The sequence below is a fragment of the Amblyomma mixtum genome, chromosome 3, assembly GCF_055824585.1.
Source record: "Amblyomma mixtum isolate Tamu chromosome 3, ASM5582458v1, whole genome shotgun sequence".
NCBI classification, from domain to species: domain Eukaryota; kingdom Metazoa; phylum Arthropoda; class Arachnida; order Ixodida; family Ixodidae; genus Amblyomma; species Amblyomma mixtum.
Genome location: NC_143014.1, coordinates 200126239 through 200140766, shown reverse-complemented (window position 1 = coordinate 200140766; position 14528 = coordinate 200126239).

Here is a 14528-nt window from a genome sequence, read left to right as displayed (position 1 = left end):
TAATTTTACAGTGACAGCTCTTAAGGGCACATTTCCCGGTACTGCACCATCGACGCAACGCCATGTCCTGCTGAGCGGTCTGCATGCAGTGCTGCCCCGCTGAGTGGTCCAAGCACAATGACAAAACAAGGGGCGATATAGTTGGGCCAAGCACACTCTATGTGAGAGGACAGATACATTAAAAAGCTCGTTAATTCATGCCTACAGAGACCGGAAAAGTGTTTGAATTTCCCGAAAGTTCGTATTATTGAATGGCCGCTAAAAAACCAGCAGGAACTGCTTGCATCACGGTAAATTTATTTGGCTGCTTACTTTTGAGCTAGATGAGAATGACATGAAAATGACTTATTTTTAGTGGTGGAGCTGCACCGCTGCTGCATCACACACTTCACAAATTGTAGCTTCACATGTTAGGGGACTTCATCGCACAAACTGCGCAAAACGTGTGAATGGCATGCAGTTTTGGTGCACTGGAAGAACGGAAGAACCACGCAGACAAACACGCAGCGGCACTGAAGCCGCAAGAAAAAAAGGGGGGGGGGGGGGGGGGAATAGGAAAGACTAGCGAGACCCGCCAATCAGGGCCCAAAACGGCGGGCAGCTGAGCTCGGTTGGCTGGCTAATGCGGGCTGCCACAAAGCTCAGGAAGGCGAAACTGAATCTATGCAGTGGGGCTGTTGTTGGACGGTGCCTTCCGTTGTCAGGCCTACCATTGCATGTGCGAGCTACTCTGCAGCATGAAAGTCTGATTTGAATAGGACTATTTGGATGATTGCTTGCTGTGGCACTCGTACCTAGACACTTAGGGAGCCATTCGAGTTAACCAATGGGAGACCCATAGCGTCTTAATTTGCGAGCGAGTGAAGTGATGCCATAGACTTACATGAGTGTTGGCCGGGACCACACCAACAGTTCGAATTATCCGGATTTTTTAATTAACAGAATTCAAGTTTACAAGCTTTTACTGTAATAACGTATAAAGAGTATATTCGCCACCGCAAGCAGCTGTCGCTGAATCTTGTGTTAGTTTTTTTTTTATGTATGAATTTGGAATGGTACAAATATTTTTCGCGACTCCTTGACATTTATATCATTGAGGTTCTACTGTGTACATGTTGTATCAGATGAGATGAATTGAATTCAGGAAAAAAAAATAAAGAAGTGCATGCTAGGCTGTTATCAGCCATAGTGTCACATTGTTGTTCTTAGCAGACGAAGGCAGTTGTGATTAGTAGAGGCCACAGTGTAATGTGGCACTGTAGCCTAACCACGGTTTTAGCTCCACCAGCTAATTTTTACCTCTACCAGCAGTGTACGAGCTGCACAGGGCTGGTGTATGAGAGGGTAAAACTCTCTGACCAACAACACTTAGTATCATTTCTGTTTCTTCAGCAGTTACTCGGTGGCTTTAGCATTTAGCTGCTGATCCCAAGGTCACGTGATCAACTCCTGGGTGCAGCAGCCACATTTCAATGCAGGCAAAATGCAAAAGTGCCATTGTGCTATGTGGTGTCGGTGTACGTTGAAGAACCCCAGGTGATCAAATTTAATCCGGAGCACAGCGTCCCTCGTAAGCCCATGCACAGGTTTGTCTCCCATTCCTCAAAAGCCTGAGATCCTACTAGCCGAACAGTGTTATCTAATTTTACCTACCATCCAATTATTCCTAAGAGCTACATGGTGCCCATATGGCTGAAAAGAACCTTGTATATGCCCACTTCTGTATACAAAAGTTGTTGCTCATTTTGTTTGAAATAATTTGTGTAAAATTGCTCTGAATCATTCCTGTTGTATGAAACTCTTGGAGCTGCAGTATTTTATGGTGGGTAGTGTGTAGGTCTGTCTTAATTTGAGCAGCTGTGATGCTTAGTATTGTCACTATCAAATCATATTTTTGCAGGTTCCTTGTGGTGGTCTGTGCTGCTGCATGACGACATGCCTATTGCGGCTGTTAGCGTTTTAGCGAAATTCAGTTGACTGCTGTTGGCCATGCATATATTAAGACCTCATGGTGTTCTTGTTTAGATGTCCCCATCAGTGAGCAGGGAAGGATTTGCATTGGTGCATGTGTTGCAACAGCCATGAGCCTTGAAGGCTGCCACTGTGGTGGTGGGATCTGCCATGTCAAGTTTTTTGATGTTGATTTTTTTGCGCATGTGCACGGATATTTTACACACCGTGGCATTTTTGTGCTTGGCAGGTAGCAAGTGCGCACATTTTTAGCTCGTTTCTTGAAGTTTTTTTTTATTTGGGAACCTTTGTCAAAGTGTTCATCACTTTGACTAAGTTCTTTGTGTGTTCGCCCAGTAGTACTGTGCGGCTTTAGATTAGAAGGGCGGGACAAAGCCTTGCCGACGTTCTCATTTTCAGAGTATGCTAACTTTGCAGTTGTGCTGCACGCTGTCAGTTTATCTGTATTGGCTGGCTAGGCAAAACATGAGCCAGAGATGCTTACAACAGATGCACCTGAAAAACTTGCAGTTGAAAATGCAAAATGCCTATTTACATGTCGTGCCAGGTCGCCTGCAGTTTGCTGTTGTTCTTCTGAGGCTGGAAGAATTTGTGTATGCGAACTAATTTGGTTATGGCCTTGGCTTTCTTTAAGTTTTCGCTCTCTCTTTTGCATTTCCTTCCCTTGCTTCATGCAACTCAGTGCTAGTGGGTGTGGAACTGGCAGAGTTTGCATCATGAGATGGTAACAAGTCAGATGGTCTGTGTTTACTTACTTTGTGCCTGTGGGAAACTGAATAAGGGTTCTCAAATTGTTAAACTCGTCAAATTATTGGTGCTCAGTGCAGTTCATTCTAGATGGAGCTCATGGTATACTGTGCTCACTGCCAAGCCATTTTTTAATCTTGAGTTTTTGAGTTCGGCTTCCTGTATATGCATGTCGAGGTTTTTCTTAACTGCAATTCTGACAGCGACAACAGTTGTTTCTGCCTTTAGTGCTTTTTATCAGTGTTCTTGTAAAGGAAAGCATAATGATGCATTAGGGTCATTAGTTACCAACTGGCTAATTGGAGTTAACTGGACCACTCTTCTTCCAACTTGTGCAGCAGGTTTGGCTCTTTATTTACTCGCTAGCTTGTTTTCTATATGTCTGCACATCTTTTTTTCCCCAGTAGCAACTGTTTAGTGCAACTTTCTGTCTGGGCTGAAAAGTAATGCAATTTGGATGTGCAAACTAGTAAACAATGCAAGGTGTAAAAAACTGCTTTTCGCAGTTGTCTCACTAGTTCTTCCAGCCTGCCACACGCATGCTCACTTCCTGGCTTGGTTTTTTAGTATGTGTATTGTTTGTATGGAAGGCAAATTCTTTGTGTTGGCTTCTGTTAGTTATGTGTAGTTCACAGGCGGGTAGCTATGGCACTGCAGTAGACTTTTTTAAAGAAAAATCAAAAGCATGTGCAGTGCGTGCTTCTGTGCCCTAGGCATTTATTGTTAGAGCAGGGATGTGAGCAGTAGGTGACATGGTCATGTGGGCATCAGTATATGTGCTACAGTTCAGGTTTTGTGGACGTGGTATGTGCACATTCATTTGTTCAGTTTACCATTTTCTCTTATTTGCGTCATTTCGCATGAAAAAGGAATGACATATGACAAATATATTTGAACGACAGGTGGATGAAGGTAATATGAAGAAACTAGCAGAAAACATGTAGGTAAAGCAATATTGAGTAGTTTGTCCACAAAAATTGCCTGTGTGTTGATAGTTCTCTTTTTTTTTTTAAACCACTAGCATGGCTTCATTTTGTTTGCTCTACTTTCTCTGTTTTTAAATATGTGATGCCCTCTTCTGTTGTGTTTTTTGCTTCTGTTATGTTTTGTCATGCTGCTGTGTATTGTTCCATTAACTTAATTATTTAGCACATACGTGGTACAGTGTTCACCACACATAATGTAACTATTCTTAATGTGGACATAATGTGGTTCTTTTTTTTTTTACCGCAGCTTTGAATCATTTACAATAGGCTCTCATGACAGGACCTTGCAAATATGTTTAGCTAATTTTCAAGTTTTTGTTTAACATAAGTGCCCCAAATGTTGTGTGGTGTAAGAGCATGTAAGCATGTACAGCAAACCAGAAATGAGGTGAGCATAAATGATTTAGGAAGGAAATCATTCTTAAGCAGCCTGAAAAGATTTTTTCAGAATCCTTTGAGCACCTGCAGTCAGCTATCCACTTGTGGGTTTTAGCTTTCCCTGTGACAGCTCCTATTTGCTCACACTGGAGAACATATCTGCCATTTGGCTAAAGACAGCACACAACGGTCATGCTCCTGAAAGTGCTATTGTTCTTAAAGAGGAAGTTATGCCTGGTTAATAGCACAAGTGAGGCTTTTGCCTGTGTTCACATTTGGTGTTCTCTAGATAGAAGGCTGTTTGCATGCACAGACTTGTGTAGTCATGCTCTTGGGTTTTCATGTTGTTACTCTATGCAATGCAGTTCAGTGATGAGGACCCATCAGCCAGTTGCTGCTTTGGAATGCTAGTTGCTGTTCATAATAATCCATTCAGTCATGATTTATTTTCCAGTCACTTGAAAATGTTAAAAATTTGGATTTTTCGCTAGGGATGTGCCATGAAGCCTCTGAGATGATTAATTATGCAATTTCTGTCAGGTCCTCTCATAATGCACATCGTGGCTCAACATTGCTTCCAGGATCTTCAGGATGCACTTATTCTTGCACTCACACTTTTATTTTTTGCTTTTCATGCATCTCAGTTGGGCCACACGTTTAGTCATACCTCTGTCTTAAAGCCTGTCTGTGCCATTTTGTTGTTTGCTAGGCGCTGTTTCCTAGGCGCTGAAGCCTACGCCGGCTGGATATGAAACGGTGCGCGCTGACATGGCTGGCGTATTTTTTTTTTTCATTTCATTTATTGATCCCTTAAAGGCCCGAAGGCATTACATAAGGGGGGGCATATATCTGTTTACAACGGCGATGATTGGAACATGCATAACAATAAAAGAACAAACATACAAACAAACATAAAAGGGGTTGTAGTCGTATCAGGGTTTCCCAGCAGGTTATACATCATTTATTAAAGATATGTCAAGCAATACTCGCTACAAAGAGCGCAGAAGTGATCAAGATCTATGTGAGGTGAATTTTTATTTTCTCGCGGAATGTTTTGTGATCAGTGCATGCAGCGATGTCGTTAGGCAGTGAATTCCATAGTGCTATTGCGTTGGGGAAAAATGAGTTGTTGTAAGCAGACGTGTGGCCACTGATGCGTGCTATCGGGTTACCGTGACTAAGCCGGGAGGACGTTCGTAGTGGGGCGGTTAATAGAGCGTGCCGTGATCTTGTGTTATGATAAAATGTATGAAGTAAGCATAGGCGGGAAACGACACGGCGTGATTCTAGTGTTGAGAGGCGGAGGGACTGCTTGAGGGCGGTGACACTGGCTTCTCTTGAGTAACATGAAGTTATGAACCGAGCTGCACGATTTTGGATTGATTCCAATTCGATGGTGAGATACGATTGCCATGGGTGCCAGATGGATGATGCATACTCTAATTTTGGCCGCACAAATGTTTCATACGCGAGTTGTTTTATGTTAGGTGATGCAGATTTCAGATTTCTTCTCAGGTAGCCAAGTGTGCGTGAAGTGTCGGAGCAAATGGTTCTAATGTGGGTGACCCAAGAAAGTGTTGATGTGAGATGTACACCTAGATATTTATAAGATTTTGCAACGGTTATAGGGACTGATGAAATGCTGTGTGATTCGTCAATATAAGGTTCCCCTGGTGCATTACTGTTGGAGATAACAAGGGAGGTCTTCCGTATTTTAACCCCATTTTCTTGGCGCTGAAGTTGATATGGGCCACGGTAAAAGCGGGTGCGCAGCGGCGCTATCCTGTCGCGAGCACCCGTTTTGCATGGCTTCCCTACTACTACACTAGCACGCATTGGCAGCAGATTAAACGCTGCCTGTGCTATCCTTGGTCAACACGCGCTGGTAGGTAAATCTGTTGGCATGCGACAGATGGGTAATGGGACCGATGGTTACAACAAAGAAATAGCGGTGTCGATTTCAGTTTGGTATAACGAGATTCAAATGTATAGCAGAAACGACGTGACCGCCGTATGCACATTAAGGCTGTCGCAGCTAGTCTCGAAACAAACGTCTGCATGCGCAGATTCTGGTCCGCTGTGTATTTCGCCGACACAGTACGGTCGATGAGCGTATAGCCCGGATGGCCAGGATTCTGGTTCATGCGCCCCTAGTTCGCAAATCCGCCACCACGTGCCGCATGAAGTTGAGCTCCTCATCCACCTCTTACATTCCTCTCCCCTGTTTTGGGAAAGAGATGCCTGTCATTTTGCCCATTGTCCACTTTGTGTGTACTCCCCTCACACCCAGCTTCTCGGGGCCCCGGATGAGATTCTCTTTATTCTTTTGTCACCCAACGTGGTCAAGGTGCGCTGTTGTGCGGCTTCCCTACCCGCCGCCTTCTTTGCTGGGATGAAAGAAAAGAAACCGCACACCGTCTTCGTCAGAAAAATTGGTGGTGGTTTAGCATTGGTAACCGTGAAGCATTGTGAGAAAGCAGGTTTTTTCAGGTGGACACCAACGCAGCGGGAGGTTGTCCCTAGGTTTCCCTAGTTGCATTGAACTCCATGTGTATTGAAAGTACCTAAAAGAAGACAAAGATGTCCCTAGTTGGGTCTAACCTGTCGCCAGGATTTTTCTTTTGCCCTTTTGCCATTTTTGCCTTCGTCGTCAGCGCAGCGGGAAGATAAACATGTCTGGCAGCGTGCGCGGGCGGTGTTGTTGTTGGCGACAGCCAGCTGAAGTTTTTGGAGCGAGTCCGAATCCCGCTGCAGAGCACGGTAAACGTCGTCACCTTTAGCTTCGGTGGAGCCACGACGGAGACGCTGCCGGGTCTTGTTTGGGGGCTTCGCCTTCAGATTTCATTGGTGTTTACATCGGAGGAAACGATTTGTTCATTTGAAACAGCAATGCAGTGTCAACGATCGTTGCACGCCTCAAGGTAAGCCACTGTTGTTCGTCATGGTGTGCCGTGTTTTGTAGTCTGGAAGTGAAGCACTGGGTAGAGCGTGGGATCTGTTTTGTGTTTAGGGGCATGCTGCTTTGCTGTTCAAAATCGACGACAGAGGATAAAATTCCTTTAAGCAAAGTACACATTTTGTCCACGATTGTACTTGGTTTACTAGTTGCTACAGTGTGCAGATAGGGCTAACCTTTCTCCTTCTGGAGCAATTCATTTTTCACTTATGCTTGTGTTGTTTGGTGACCCACAATGCGGGAGCTTGCTTTCGCAATGCTGTGGAAGTGCAGCTTGGTGTCGTACTTGTCTTTGAAACTGTAGGTCTCGCTCTGTATAGAACTTTCAAATAAAGCTGGGAGCTGTCAGTCTGTGCATGTCATTGAGGCTGGAAAGTGCTGAAGAGGCAGATGTGGAAAACACGTGCTTGCACTTTGCATTCTTCTGCATTCCAGATGTAAAAATGGTCTTGCAAAAACAAAGCATTGTTGTTCACTGCTCATGATCCAATATTTTCTATGCAGGAGATTGTGGCAGAAGAAAAGCAATACGCAAGCCACATTTTCGTCTACAAGATAGTGCCCCGAGGGGATGAACTGGGGCGTGAGAAGGAGGCTTCTGGTGCGGCGCCTTTCCAGGCTAGGTGCCACAATTCTCAACGTTGACGTAAGCATGTTTTACATTTCAGAATTGACCTGTACTACTTATTCATAGCTTGCACTGATGTCAGTGAAAGGAATTCTAGGATATGCTTCCACCATGTTGATGAACCACTAGCTCCTGCAGTATGCATTCCACATCATTTCAGCGCGTCGGCACGCTATATTTCGGCAGTCCAAGCGCAGCAATACCTGCGGTAGGAAACACCTGATGAGCAGAAATTTTCTCGCTGTGTGAGCGAACGAAGCCGCACTGAACAGAGCGATAGAGCTTGCGTGTGGCACGCATTTAACGTGCCAACTTTGACCACAAGAACCTCTACCATCAAGTACGGGGTGCATTCTTCATAGCAGGTAAATTCACAATTTCGACTGTCGTGTATGTGAGAATGGTGAAGCAAGGAAAGCGCCAGTGGTTAACCGGATGTTTTTTGTTGAAATGGCGACCACCCAAGTAGCTCGAGGAACAAAGCTTGATTGAGCCTCATCGCTTCATGCTTGGTGCCAAGCATGAAGATTTCGCACAACGCCAGCACACAGTGAGACAATACACAGTGAGAAGAGGCAAGCTGAGGCCCAAGCAAAAACAGCATGCGAAGGCCAATGTAGCAGGGACGCTGATTAAGCCGTGCGTAGGGTGCCTTGATGCATCATTCCATATTGAAGCAAGTAGACGATGACAATGAGTGATTGAACAAGTGAAAGGAGACGAAGACGACAACGAAGTTCTGGCTGTTGATGTACTTGGGGATCGGGACCAGGGTCTTCACCGCATGAGGACGAAGCAGGCAGACTACGGAGGGAAGCCTTTAGGAGAAGTTGGAAACTTTGCGGTTTATTTACATTATTTACAAGTAACAAGGGGACCAAAAGTCAGAAAGGGGATGAAGCTCTCTACAAGAGGTCAGGGAAGAAGCTCCGTGACACAGCACAGATTGCTGCTTAAATGCAGTTCACATTCCCCAGGCACCCTGCTAGGGAATCTGATCTCTGGTTGAGCGCCCAATGGGCCTTTAGCTTCTTCTTAGGCTCCGCCCTCCCCATGTGACCACGCACACCGCACAGACACACACACTGGCGAGAAGGAACTTGGTGCCTGGCCGTCGCGAACTGTTTGGTTTGCCGCGGGCCGACCAGGCCCAAAGGTCGTTCGCTGTTGAGTGACGATCCTGATCGTGGGAGACGCGAATGCTGACGGCTCCCACCGGTGACCTCTTCAGGTCGGTGGAAGGGACAAATCCTCCGTGACCCCCCCCCCCCCCCCCCCCCCCCCCCCCGCTTTGTCGGCTGCTCAGGGCGCACGCGGGCAATGGGTTTGCGCCGCCGTCTCCGTCGCCTCCGCCGTCACCGTCTCCTCTGCTCGTCCACAGCAGAGCGCAGTTCGGCACCAGTGCCGCATTCAGCATCGCCGGCAAAGGGGATTAGAGCCTTTGTTCACGCCGACGCCGTCGCCAGAAGCCGCCTCCAGGCCAGCTTTTCCTTGCGTCTTTTCCGAAAAACAGCAGCGCTTTCCGAAAGGTCAGCGTAGCCCGATGGCGCCAGCCCGGCTCGCCGTTCTCCACTGGCTGGGCCCCCGATCACAACAATCCGTCCGCCGCCAAAAAGACGTCACGAAGTGGTTGCAGCTGATCGGTGCACCACGAATGTACGTCAGTGTCCGAGTCCTTCTGGTCGACAGGTCGGCCAGGAAGCCCTACACATCTTGCTGTGGTCCTCGAAACGGAGCATTAGTGATCAGGCCTACGCTTAGCCCATACCTCCAGCAGGGCAGCACACGGCCAACCTCAGAGAACTGCCAGGTTTTTAGGATAAGGTTAAACAAAGGCTGTAAATTTCGATACCCAACACAGCCTTCGCCTCGAAAGCACATGCCTGGAAAGCTGGCCTATTGGACCTAGTTGAGCTAATTTTTGTTTTCTTTTGTACTGGAAGCCACTCGCTTCAGAATTTTGGCCAAAGAAAACCGCTCAAAACTAGACGACAAAGAACAAAACAGTGACGCTTCAGAGATGCAAATGCGGAGAAAACAAATCCAAATTTTTTTTTCTCGGGAACTTTAAGCACTTCCGATAGGGCCACGGAGAAAACACGTGCTGAGGCCCTCGCGTTTCAGTTTTCTCGCCCTCTTTGTAATGGAGTTCAATTCGTAATTACCACTAGAATGACGAACATGCTTACCTCCCCTCATTTGCATGACCGCATACTGCCGTCACCTTTGCTTAACCTGGCAAAGCTTCCCTCAATATCGGAGCCCAAGTCATTAATATCTTTAATGCCTTAAAGCAAAGTTGCTCCCGGCGCTTATGCTAGTGTCCTACAATGGCCCATCTTTCCAGCATTTCCGCGTGACAGCGGACGCTGCTATACGTAAGCACCACCAGTGCCTGGTGCAAAACAAATTGCATTAAAAGAAACCTATACATCACTGCTGCGAAAATTAACAAAGCATTTCAATCTACACATGCTCAAAACCCTTCTGCAGCAGCAAAAAAGAAAAAAAGCAAACAGTAGAGACTCATTCTCGGAATCTGCCAACTACCCTGTCGCGACACGAAGGGATCGTATTCTTCAGCCGCGCTTGTCGCGGTCGCAGACTGACAGTAGCCTCGACAGACGACACCTGACAAAAGCCGAAGGGCTTAAGTGCGCGTTCACAACTTCGAGCTCCAGACACCATGCGACACTGATTCGTTCCGCACCCCGACCGCACGTCTCCAACACCTGAGCAGGACTTGAAAAGAATGCGGGAGGGGGACGATCTAAGAAAGCAATGCCTACGAGCATTCCCCTCTCGATTCAAGGATGGCCTTAGACGGAAACGCGTTCTGCTGCGTTCTTTCGCGTGGTAGCTGTGCATGCTTCCCTGTGCCCGGCCGCAAGTTTTGCGCGTCGTACAAAAACTACCGCAGGGTCGCCACAATAGGTAGGGTGGCCTTCGCTTTAACTGAACCCTTCCTGTCGGCCTTGCCTTTGTGCGGTGTCTATTGCACCTGGCGTGCCGCGGTGACAGTCTCGGCCGATTACACTGTTGGCCGGCCTTTACCCTTACAGTGTCCTCGGCCCGTACTTTGTCTGTTCTCTGGAGAGCACCCTTTCGCTTGGCTCTCCCTGCGCGCGGCCGCCTTCTGAAAACTGCCTTAGCAGATCGGCCCTGCGCGCCTCCCTTTCTCGCGGTGTCCTCACCCTCCGCATCTTCTCTCTGACGCAGCACCGAGCCGCATTTCCCACTTGATTTTGAACGATGGGCTCGTGCTTTCGGCGAGTCACTGCATGTCGCAGTATCTGACTGTCCCGACGGCAGTTTACTTCCCACTGAGCATAACTTGCTCTCCCGAGGCTTGCTGTTCGAGCCTACGACACTAACGCTCTGGCCTGCAACTTGACCTGAACCACGCTGCTCGGCTAACGTAGCGTTTTTGTCCTGTGTGCTACCCTCTCGATCGCAGCAATCCGCCTCTTTCCCGGAAAGAGCACGCTCCTCTGGGCTCAAAACCGCTGTGCTGCACCTTTCCTTACTGCTGCATTAGTGCCTACACAATCCCCCGAGCCCTCGTGGCTTGCGGATCCGCACTTTTCTTCATTTCTAGCCTTAGTGCCTACACAATCTCCCGAGCCCTTGTGGCTTGCGGATCTGCAGTGTTCGCTAGATTTTTGACCGCAGTCATCGGTCCTCACTGCCGAAGTGACCCTTCTTTCTGGGACCAAATCTGCCCCTTCCCGGCACTTCTGAGCAGCTGCCGTGTCTTCCGGCGACTGAGTGGTGCTCCTAAGTCGGTCGCTGACACTGTCGTGGTGTACCTGACCACATTCACTTTGGCTTTTGAGATCGACCTCTGCGGGAATTCCCGAGTTTCAGAGGAGCGCACTTTTAGCTTTTGCATAGTTTTTCGCATCCTCGTCCGACAGGCGCGCTAATACGTTGGCGACTTCACACGGGAGGATACCCAGCAGCATAACTGACCAATAACCCTGGTCTAGCTGCTCCTCCGTACAAATTCCTTCATAATTTGCAAGGAACGTCCTGATATTATCGCCTGTCTCGAAAACACTTAACCTAGATCGCGTTGTTTGCATTCTGGCCAGGTTAAGTTCACGCGTGAGTTCCCGCAGCTCTCTTTCCCGCTCTTCTCGAGCTACTTCACCCCTCGCTTCTTTTCATCGAGCCGTTTTTTCTCGATCTCCTGTGCCTTCGCTACTTCCTCCTGAATGTCCTCCCAACATCCAACTAACTCCTCCGCGTCTGCACCGCTTGCCTCAATTGCCTCAATTAAGAGCGGTTTCCTACGGATCGACCCACAATCAATGCCCAATTTCCCGCATATCACAATCAAGTCCGGTTTGTGCAGCTTTTTCCAGTCCATGTCTGCTTCCAGGCGGCGGCTTGTCTCTACTAGTGGTCAGAGAAGATTCCCAGGCAATCTCTGGAGCCACATTACATTACCTAGGTTTACAAATTCCAAAGATGTACAACTTGGCAAAACTCAAAGAGACAAGACCGTGCACTTACCCATACCGGAGCCAGGACGCCGCGCAGACCATCCCACAGCTGCCATCCAGTTGATGTACTCGGGGATCGGGACCAGGGTCTTCACCGCATGAGGACGAAGCAGGCAGACTACGGAGGGAAGCCTTTAGGAGAAGTAGGAAACTTGGCGGTTTATTTACATTATTTACAAGTAACAAGGGGACCAAAAGTCAGAAAGGGGATGAAGCTCTCTACAAGAGGTCAGGGAAGAAGCTCCGTGACACAGCACAGATTGCTGCTTAAATGCAGTTCACATTCCCCAGGCACCCTGCTAGGGAATCTGATCTCTGGTTGAGCGTCCAATGGGCCTTTAGCTTCTTCTTAGGCTCCGCCCTCCCCACGTGACCACGCACACTGCACAGACACACACACTGGCGAGGAGGAACTTGGCGCCTGGCCGTTGCAAACTGTTTGGTCCAAAGGTCGTTCGCTGCTGAGTGACGATCCTGATCGCGGGAGACGTGAATGCTGACGGCTCCCACCGGTGACCTCTTCCGGTCGGTGGAAGGGACAAATCCGCCGTGACCCCCCCCCGCTTTGTCGGCTGCTCAGGGCGCACACGGGCAATGGGTTGGCGCCGCCGTTGCCCTCTGCTCTGCTCGTCCACAGCAGAGCGCAGTTCGGCACCAGTGCCGCATTCAGCATCGCCGGCAAAGGGGATTAGAGCCGTTGTTCACACCGACGCCGTCGCCAGAAGCCGCCCCCAGGCCAGCATTTCCTTGCGTCTTCTCCGAAAAACAGCAGCGCTCTCCGAAAGGTCAGCGTAGCCCGATGGCGCCAGCCCGGCTCGTCGTTCTCCGCTGGCTGGGCCCCCAATCACAACACTGTGCTCTCGGTGCCGCTCGGAGCTGTTCCCTTTGCTTGTGTAAATAACTGTAAATGTATTCTTTCCCGCAACAATATCGAGGCACCCTAGCCATGCGCTGATCTTTTTTCATCCCACCCACAGCTGACGGCAGAAATACATGTTTTTGTGAACTGTCTTTTTTTTTTTTGCAGCAAAAAAGAAACTAACATTTACTGGCAGTGTAACATTAACGCCTCGAGATCAGTTAACCCAGCTCGAAGAGCCTAAAAGTAAAGAAAGTTTTCCTCTGACATCTAAAGTAGAACTTCGCTTTCTTTGAGCTTGCATTGCTGACAAGCTCTCACCTACACACTAACATAGGAATTGTGCGATTACGGTGATTTGTGTACTTTCAATCGACAGTCGCAAAGTAGCTGACAATGTGTGTATTTAATGTCCACAAACAGGCTTAACTCCTGCACTCTTCTCTGCTTCCAGTCATGAGAGGCCAATTTTCTTGCACTGTCGAACCTTTTCCTCGCATTGAACGTGCACTGACACGATCAGTTGCAGTTTTCAGCCCTTGTGAAAGGACTGGGCATTCAGAAGAGAAGGCATTTCCACGCACAGAGAGCAATGGAGCTGGTTGCAGCACAAAACACATCTGTTTATCCGCGTCTTGAAGCATGAGTGGCAGCCAAGTGGTTCGTAAACATGGCCGCCGTAGCAGCGATCTCAATGACATGACGTCATGACCAAGCTATGTATAGCCTAGGATGGTTCACACTGTTCTCAAAGCAGTGTTGCAGATCTACCAATGTAGTGTACTGCCAGCAGACAGCAATGAAGCTGGACAGCTTGCATGACTTTTGCAGAGTTGTTCTTGTCGTTTTTGTTTTATGTTGCTTGTCCTAGAAATTGTCTGATAGCCACTCAATTCTATAGTCTCCATACATGTAGTGAAGTTCGCGGTGCTGTACTTTGTTTTGCCGCATCCGGTTCGCGTTAGTGGAATGCCCATTACTTTCTTTCTCTTGGGCCCTCCGCACAACCGCACAGAAGGGGGTGAGTCAACCCAGTGGGATAAGGGGGGCGCCGGATAGCGGAGGATTACGGGAAAGGTCAAACCCCCTTCAGGGACGGTTTCGTTAGGTCGCATCCTGTGTGCACATGTTTGCGGTGAGGCGGACCCGCGTCACAGTGCGTGGCTTTGGTCCCACGTCTGCAGCAGCGTGTGTTGACAGCTTGAAGCGCGGTCAACAGGATATTGCCACGCTAGCTGCAAGCATGAGGAGCGACGATGCTGAACAGATGGGTTGAAGTCTTTCCTTGAACTTGGGTCAACGGGACGTTGGGAAAGTGGGAGTGTTCGCGAAGCTCGCAGCAGGAAAGTGTAATTCTCAAATCGTGATGGTAGAAAGTGTACATATGTGTACGGTGTCGCGATGAGTTACCTTCTTTCCCCAATTGTTGATTGGTGGTGTTTTCCTTTCCCCAATAAGTTATTGGGTGGATGTTTGTGCAGTACCTGATTGGTTA